This window comes from Balaenoptera musculus, chromosome 5, assembly GCF_009873245.2.
Source record: "Balaenoptera musculus isolate JJ_BM4_2016_0621 chromosome 5, mBalMus1.pri.v3, whole genome shotgun sequence".
NCBI lineage: Eukaryota > Metazoa > Chordata > Mammalia > Artiodactyla > Balaenopteridae > Balaenoptera > Balaenoptera musculus.
In genome coordinates this window covers 132,216,436-132,224,249 of record NC_045789.1, presented here as the reverse complement: position 1 = coordinate 132,224,249, position 7,814 = coordinate 132,216,436, and the positions used below count along the sequence as shown (strand labels likewise).

The following is a 7,814-nucleotide window of genomic DNA, read 5'->3' as shown; positions in this document are numbered from 1 at the left end:
CAAACAGAAATAAAAAGGTAATAGGTAACACCAACTTCTCTTTTCTTTAAATAAGATTGTATAAATTTTGTATCTGTGTACCAGTCCAGATATGAATCATGCCTCTGTTTGATTCTTTTTACCTGTGATGATAAGCTTCTCTTTTCAGCATACCACTCTCAACCCCAGGCTAGACTCTCCTTCCCAATGTGGAAACCACTCTAGATTTTTTTTTACTCTGTCTACCTATCGCATATCTCTAGGCAGAAAACATCTAGCAGCAGCTACAGCTATTTCCAACCAAAACAGTTGCACATTTATGAGGAGAGAAGTTGCTTTCAAACACGTGAAAATGTAGCAGTTAGATATAATCTTTGCTCTGCTGACTGGGAAAAAAAGGCAAAAAGCTTTTTGTACAATTTTAGAGCTTTGGCTATAATTATGCACATATAAGATGTCAGACAAAATCACCTTTGGAAGTAACAATAAATGAGTCTGAATCATTTATTAATTAATCATTTATTAATAATCATTTATTAATCATTATTTTTTTCTTTTGCCATTTATTGGAAAAGTAACATTTCCAAAGCTGGTTAATTCATTTAAATTATTATAACTTTGAACAATACTAAGGAAAGAGGTGCATTTTATTACTGTTAATTACTATAAGATTATCCTGTTAACAATCAAAGCAATTCTCCATATAAATTGTCTATAGACAAATGCTGTAACTGACAGTCTTCTTCTTACCTAATTCTGTTATATGAGTCGACAGTGCTTGTGTATTCTATTATCCTAATATCATAATCTCACAAAATCATAAAATTAGAAGTGATGTTAAAGATAATACAATCTAAATGCCTTATTCTATAAGAGGAATTGGTATCCAAATAAGTAACTAGATCAAGTGATTTGGTCTTACAAGATCACAAAGCTACTTGGTAAAATGTTAGGACTAGAACATGAGTTATCCAATTCACCACTTAGTTGTCTCTCCACTAACTCACATCACCTTCCTAAAACCCTCAGACTAGAACATGTTGAAGTTTATTCCTATAGAATAATGGTACGAACATAGACTCTCGCTCCTACTGGCTGTGTGACTTTGGAGGAGTTACTTAACCATCCCGTGACTCAATTTCCTCATTAGAGAAGGGACAAAAATTAAACGTACTATTTTTTCACTTAAAAAATAAGAAAAATCAATTGCAGTGACAGTGTATTTTACAATGCTTTCGTGAAACTTCTCCGTATATTTCCAGATATATCAACCCTTTACTTTCACAGACAGTGATGCCTTTATTTCACAATTAAAAATATCAGTTAAATAATGAAACCACTCTCATTTACTTATCATAAGACCAATAAAGTTATATTCTCCAGAAATAATTTTATTTCTCCTGTCCCTTCTCTTACATTTAAATGTAGCACATTAGTTGTACTTTGGAGCTTAACATTTTCTTTTTTTCTGGGGAGTGGGGCAGTTTCTAAATTCAGTTTTCCCCTGTTTTCTCTATCTGGCATTTAATCCCTTCTATTAGGATCTTTCCAAAATAATTTAAACTTCTTTCAAAAATCAAACAAACAAACAAAAACCCCTAAGTGATCCCAAATACCACATTTCAGCTGTGGACCATTACTGTCTTCCTCATACCTAACATAAGAGTTTTCCACTGTTTCCTTGTCTATTTTGTCATATTCCATTCATGCTACAAGTGATGAAACTTGGATTCAGCCTCAATCCCTCTGCTGTAACTCTTTTTCCTTGTTGTTTAATTCAGTGCTCAGTTTGTGTATGATCTCTCAGCAGCATTTGGCGTAGCTGACCAAGTCTCTTCCTTTATTTCTCTCCTGTTTTAGGGGGTGTTCTTTTTGTTTGTTTTCATACCAATCTAGTCAGAACACCTAAGTCTCCTATTTATTATACTCTTCCTATATTTGTCCATTTAACTGTCATAGTTTTCAGAATTCTCTCCTATAGTCTTCTCTCTTTCCACTTAACATACTCTCCTTGGGAAATATTATTTCTTCCCATGGTTTTTTTTTTTTTTTTTTTTTTTTATTTATTTATTTATTTATTTATTTTTAATTTATGGCTATGTTGGGTCTTCGTTTCTGTGCGAGGGCTTTCTCTAGTTGTGGCAAGTGGGAGCCGCTCTTCATCGCTGTGCGCGGGCCTCTCACTATCGCGGCCTCTCTTGTTGTGGAGCACAGGCTCCAGACACGCAGGCTCAGTAATTGTGGCTCACGGGCCCAGCTGCTCCGCGGCATGTGGGATCTTCCCAGACCAGGGCTCGAACTCGTGTCCCCTGCATTAGCAGGCAGATTCTCAACCACTGCGCCACCAGGGAAGCCCTCTTCCCATGGTTTTAATTACCAGTTATTTCCCATTGTCTATATCATGCCCTGATATAATTCCCAGCATCTGAACCAAGTATCTTTGAAACATTTCCTTGAATATCCCTCATTGTTAGCTGAATTTTCGGACAAATTTCAGGGAGGTTCTCTTTTCCATGCTAGCCTCTCAATAATTTCTTTTAATAAGTCAGAGAATGATCAGATCTCTTAGAGATAGACAGGTAACTGTCAGAAACAATTTCCAACAATGTTCTTTTGTTTCTTCTCAAAATAAAAGTAAGTAAAATCATATTACTTGCATTGGTTATTCACAACACATTTGATGAGGTCATGCTTCCTTAACAGGTACAAAGTTCACAGGAAAATGGAAAGAGCCCTCCACCTCAATTCTGGAGGGATAGGTGTAAATATTCATGCATGATCAGCATTAGGGACACAATCAAGTCAAAGATTCGAACTTTGAGGTAACTCATTTCCTCTTATATTTAAGATGATTACAGCAACAGCATAAAATTACTACTTTTCTTTTCTTATTAAGAAACTAAGGGATATTGTCTATATTTTTTTAGTAGATATAGTCCAAAGCAATAAGTATGAAAAATATTATGGCATAATATAAATATATGAAGACTCAAGACAGTCTCATTATTTTATTTTCTTTCCTGATTTTATGTAGATTGTCATTTACCTTTTAGTATATTGTATAGCCTAACTTCCAGGTAACAATTTGCTAAGTCAATAGGTTCTCAGATGAATAAAGTATTGTACCCTGGCAACCTTCATCTACTGAAAGAAGATTGCTATGAAGGCCTCTTTCCACATTTTAGTATTATTAGATCTCAAACTGAACCCATGGTCTCCTCCCACTTCTCAATCAGATCCTTCTCGAATCTCATGCAATAGCACAAAAATCTATGGAATACCAAGATACTCTATCATAAACCCAGGTGCTATTCTAGAGTCTTTCATTTCCTTTGTCCCTTAGTTCATTCATTGATTCAGTCAAGTTTATTTTTTATTTATCTCTACATTTTTTCTGTCTCTTAATTATGCTTTTATCCACTATAATTTAGACCCTATGAAGATAATTGTACAAAGGTTACTTTAGTTGGTCACCCAAGTTCACCACAGCACACATAACCTCAATAACATTTTAATGTTCTTCTGCAACACTTGATTATGTACCTCAAGTCTTTCATTTTTTTATAAGTATTAATGTGGTTTAGTGGGTAACCTTGGTTTTTTTGTGTTTTTTTTTTGGCTGCATTGGGTTTTCGTTGCCATGCACGGGCTTTCTCTAGTTGCGGCGAATGGGGGCTACTCTTCGTTGCAGTGAGTGGGCTTCTCATTGTGGTGGCTTCTCTTGTTGTGGAGCACGGGCTCTAGGCGCACAGGCTTCAGTAGTTGCAACACATGGGCTCAGTAGGTGTGGCGCACGGACTTAGTTGCTCCACGGCATGTGGGATCTTCCCCCACCAGGGATCGAACCTGTGTCCCCTGCATTAGCAGGCAGATTCTTAACCACTGTGCCACCAAGGAAGTCCCTCAAGTCTTTTAAATGCTTAAAAGACTTTATGGTGTAGAGTAATTTTCTATTGTAGATCTTAAAATGCCTTGCAGACTCTCATCCTTGAGTACCATAAAGCTACATTTCTTTTTTTTAATTTATTTTATTGAAGTATAATTGATTTACAATGTTGTATTAATTTCTACTGTACAGTAAAGTGGTTCAGTTATATATGTATATTTTTCATATTCTTTTCCATTACAGTTTATTATAGGATATTGAATATAGTTCTCTGTGCTCTACAGTAGGACCTTATTGTTTATCCATTCTATATATAATAGTTTGCATCGGCTAACCCCAAACTCCCAATTCATCCCTCCACCACCTCCCTCCCACTTGGCATCCACAAGTCTGTTCTCTATATCTGTGAGTCTGTTTCAGTTTCATAGATACGTTCATTTGTGTCATAATTTAGATTCCACATATAAGTGATATCATATGATATTTTTCTTTCTCTTTCCAGCTCATTTCACTTAGTATGATAATCTCTAGGTTCATCTAGATTGCTGCAAATGGCATTATTTTATTTTTTATGGCTGAGTAATATTCCATTGTATATATATCAGATCTTCTTTATCCATTCATCTGTAGATGGATATTTAGGTTGTTTCTATGTCTTGGCTACTGTAAATAGTGCTGATATAAACATAGGGATGCATGTATCTTTTTGAATTATAGTTTTTTTCTGGATATATAACCAGGAAAGGGATTGCTGGATCATATGGCAGCTCTATTTTTAGTTTTTTGAGGAAACACTCTACTGTTTTCCATAGTGGCTGCACCAACGTACATTCCCCCCAACAGTGCAGGAGGGTTCCCTTTTCTCCACACCCTCTCCAGCATTTGTTATTTGTAGACTTTTTAATGATGGCCATTCTGACTGGTGTGAAGTGGTACCTCATTGTAGTTTTGATTTGCATTTCTCTAATAATTTGTGATGATGACCATCTTTTCATGTGCCTATTGGCCATCTGTATGTCTTCTTTGGAGAAATGTCTATTTAGTTTTTCTGACCATTTTTTGATTGGCTTGTTTGTTTTTTGTTATTGAATTGTATGATCTGTTTGTATATTTGGAAATTAAGTCCTTGTTGGTCACATCATTTGCAAATATTTTCTCCCATTCTTTAGGTTGTCTTTTTGTTTTGTTTATGGTTTCCTTTGCTATGCAAAAGCTTATAAATTTGGTTAGGTTCCATTTGTTTATTTTTGCTTTTATTTCTGTTGCCTTGGGAGACTGACCTAAGAACACATTGGTACAATTTATGTCAGAGAATATTTTGCCTATGTTCTCTTCTAGGAGTTTTATGGTGTCCTGTCTTATGTTTAAGTCTTTAAGCCATTTTGAGTTTGTTTTTGTGTATGGTGAGAGGATGTGTTCTAACTTCATTGATTTACATGTGGCTGTCCAGCTTTCCCAATACCACTTGCTGAAGAGACTGTGTTTTTCCCATTGTATATTCTTGCCTTCTTTGTTGAAGATTTTTGACCAGAGACATATTACGGCCACAGGCATTAGTTTCTGCAAAAATCCCCCATCAAAAATGTGTTAATTGACCATAGATGTGTGGGTTTATTTCTGGGCTCTCTATTCAGTTCCATTGATCCATATGTCTGTTTTTGTGCCAGTACCATGCTGTTTTCATTACTGTAGCTTTGTAGTATTGTCTGAAGTCTGGGAGGGTTATGCCTCCTGCTTTGTTCTTTTTCCTCAGGAGTGCTTTGGCAATTCTGGGTCTTTTATGGTTCCCTATAAATTTTAGGATTATTTGTTTTAGTTCTGTGAAAAATGTCATGGGTAATTTGTTAGGGATCACATTAAATCTGCAGATTGCTTTGGGTAGTATGGCCATTTTAACAATGTTAACTCTTCCAATCCAAAGGCATGGGATATCTTTCCATTTCTGTGAATCATCTCCAGTTTCCTTTATTAATGTTTTATAATTCTCAGCATATAAGTCTTTCACCTCCTTGGTCAGGTTTATTACTAAGTATTTTATATTTTTGGTGTGGTTTTAAAAGGGTTTTTTTTTTTTTTTTTACTTTCCCTTTCTGATATTTCAGTGTTAGTGTAAAGAAATGCAGCTGATTTCTGTATGTTAATCTTGTATCCTGCTATCTTGCTGAATTTGTTTATCAGTTTTAGTAGGTTTTGTGTGTTGTCTTTAGGGCTTTCTATATATAGTATCATGTCATCTATGTATAATGATAGTTTTACCTCTTCCCTACCAATTTGTATACATTTTATTTCTTTTTCTTGTCTGATTGCTTTGGCTAGGACTTCCAATACTATGTTGAATAGAAGTGGTGTGAGTGGGCATCCTTGTCTTGTTCCAGATTTTACTGGGAAGGCTTTCAGTTTTTCACCATTGAATATTATATTGGCTGTGGCTTTGTCATAAATGACTTTTATTATGTTGACATATGTTCCCTCTATACCCACTTTGGTAAGAGTTTTTATCATGAACGGATGTTGAATTTTTTTTTAATGTTTAACAGTGGCTTTATTAGGTGAATGCTTGAAAGTATTCAACATTAAATTCAATTTACTTTACATGTTTGCAAACACATTATTAGCAAGTCTTAAATATTTCAAATCAGCTAATTCAAAGTACAGAAAGTTTGTTTTCAAATAACTCTTCTGAGCTGACACGAAGACTGAAAAAAGACTATGACTTGAGTCCAGGTCTCTAACCAACAATCACTGTATCATCACTGGTGAACTCATATGAGGGAACTTCAAGGTTGAGAGGTGCAGACTCCTTCCTGATCCTGCCAGATGCATCATACTGTGACCCATGACAAGGGCAGTAATAACTACCAAAATCTCCTGCATTTGCAATGGGTACACAGCCAAGATGAGTGCAAACACCTGTCAAGATAACCCATTCAGGTTTCTTTACTCGTTCTAAATCCTGATGTATGTCCCTCAACTAGGACACTTCAGTTGCAGTTTCCTCATCAATTTCCTTCTTGGTTCTACAGTGCACAAACATGGGTTTGCCTCTCCATCTGAAAGACATGTTCTTGCCCTCTGGAATATCAGATAACATGGTTTCAATTTTCGACATGGCCAACACATCAGCAGAAGCACTCATGATGGAAACAAACTGAGAGATGAGAGATGACATCTATCCTCACTGCTCTCTTTTGAAGACTTTGTACTATCTAACACTTCAGCACAACAATAGTCAGAGAAGTCAGGCACTTTGATGTCTGTATGGGAATAACAAACAAAAGCAGACATTGAGGCCCCCAGAGGCAACCAAAGGCCAGCCCATGGCCTGGCCACTCAGTGACTCAGTGGTCCACAGGAAGGACCACTTCACATCGAGCACTGGTGACTCTGAGGTGGTGGACACTGCAGCCTGCACCAGGAGCTGCAGTGTGCCCACCACCCTGAAGGACGTGGCCAACAGGATGGGTGCAAACAGGGCCCAAGCCTGGATGTTGAATTTTATCAAATGCTTTTTCTGCATCTATTGAGATGATCATGTGGATTTTGTCTTTTTTATTTTTGTGGATGTGGTGTATCACATTGATTGATTTGTGCATGTTGAACCATCCTTGTGACGCATGGATGAATCCAACTTTGTGATGGTGTATGATCTTTTTTTATGTGTTGTTGGATTCGGTTTGCTAATATTTTGTTTAGAATTTTTGCACCTATATTCATCAAAGATATTGGCCTGTAATTTTCTTTTTTGGTAGTGTCTTTGTCTGGTTTTGGTATCAGGGTGATGGTGGCTTCATAGAATATCTTTGGAAGTGTTCCCTCCTCTTCAGTCATTTGGAAGAGTTTGAGAAGGATCTGTATAAGATCTTCTTTGTATGTTTGATAGAATTTGACTGTCAAGCCATCTGGTCCTGGACTTTTGCTTGTAGGGAGGTTTTTTTTTATTACAGATTCT

At 36.3% G+C, this 7,814-nt stretch overlaps 1 pseudogene; it reads right to left on the bottom strand.

Moving 5' to 3' along the window:
* Nucleotides 1-6,593: 6,593 nt before the first annotated feature.
* LOC118896056 lies at nt 6,594-7,382 on the bottom strand (annotated as a pseudogene).
* Nucleotides 7,383-7,814: the final 432 nt, after the last annotated feature.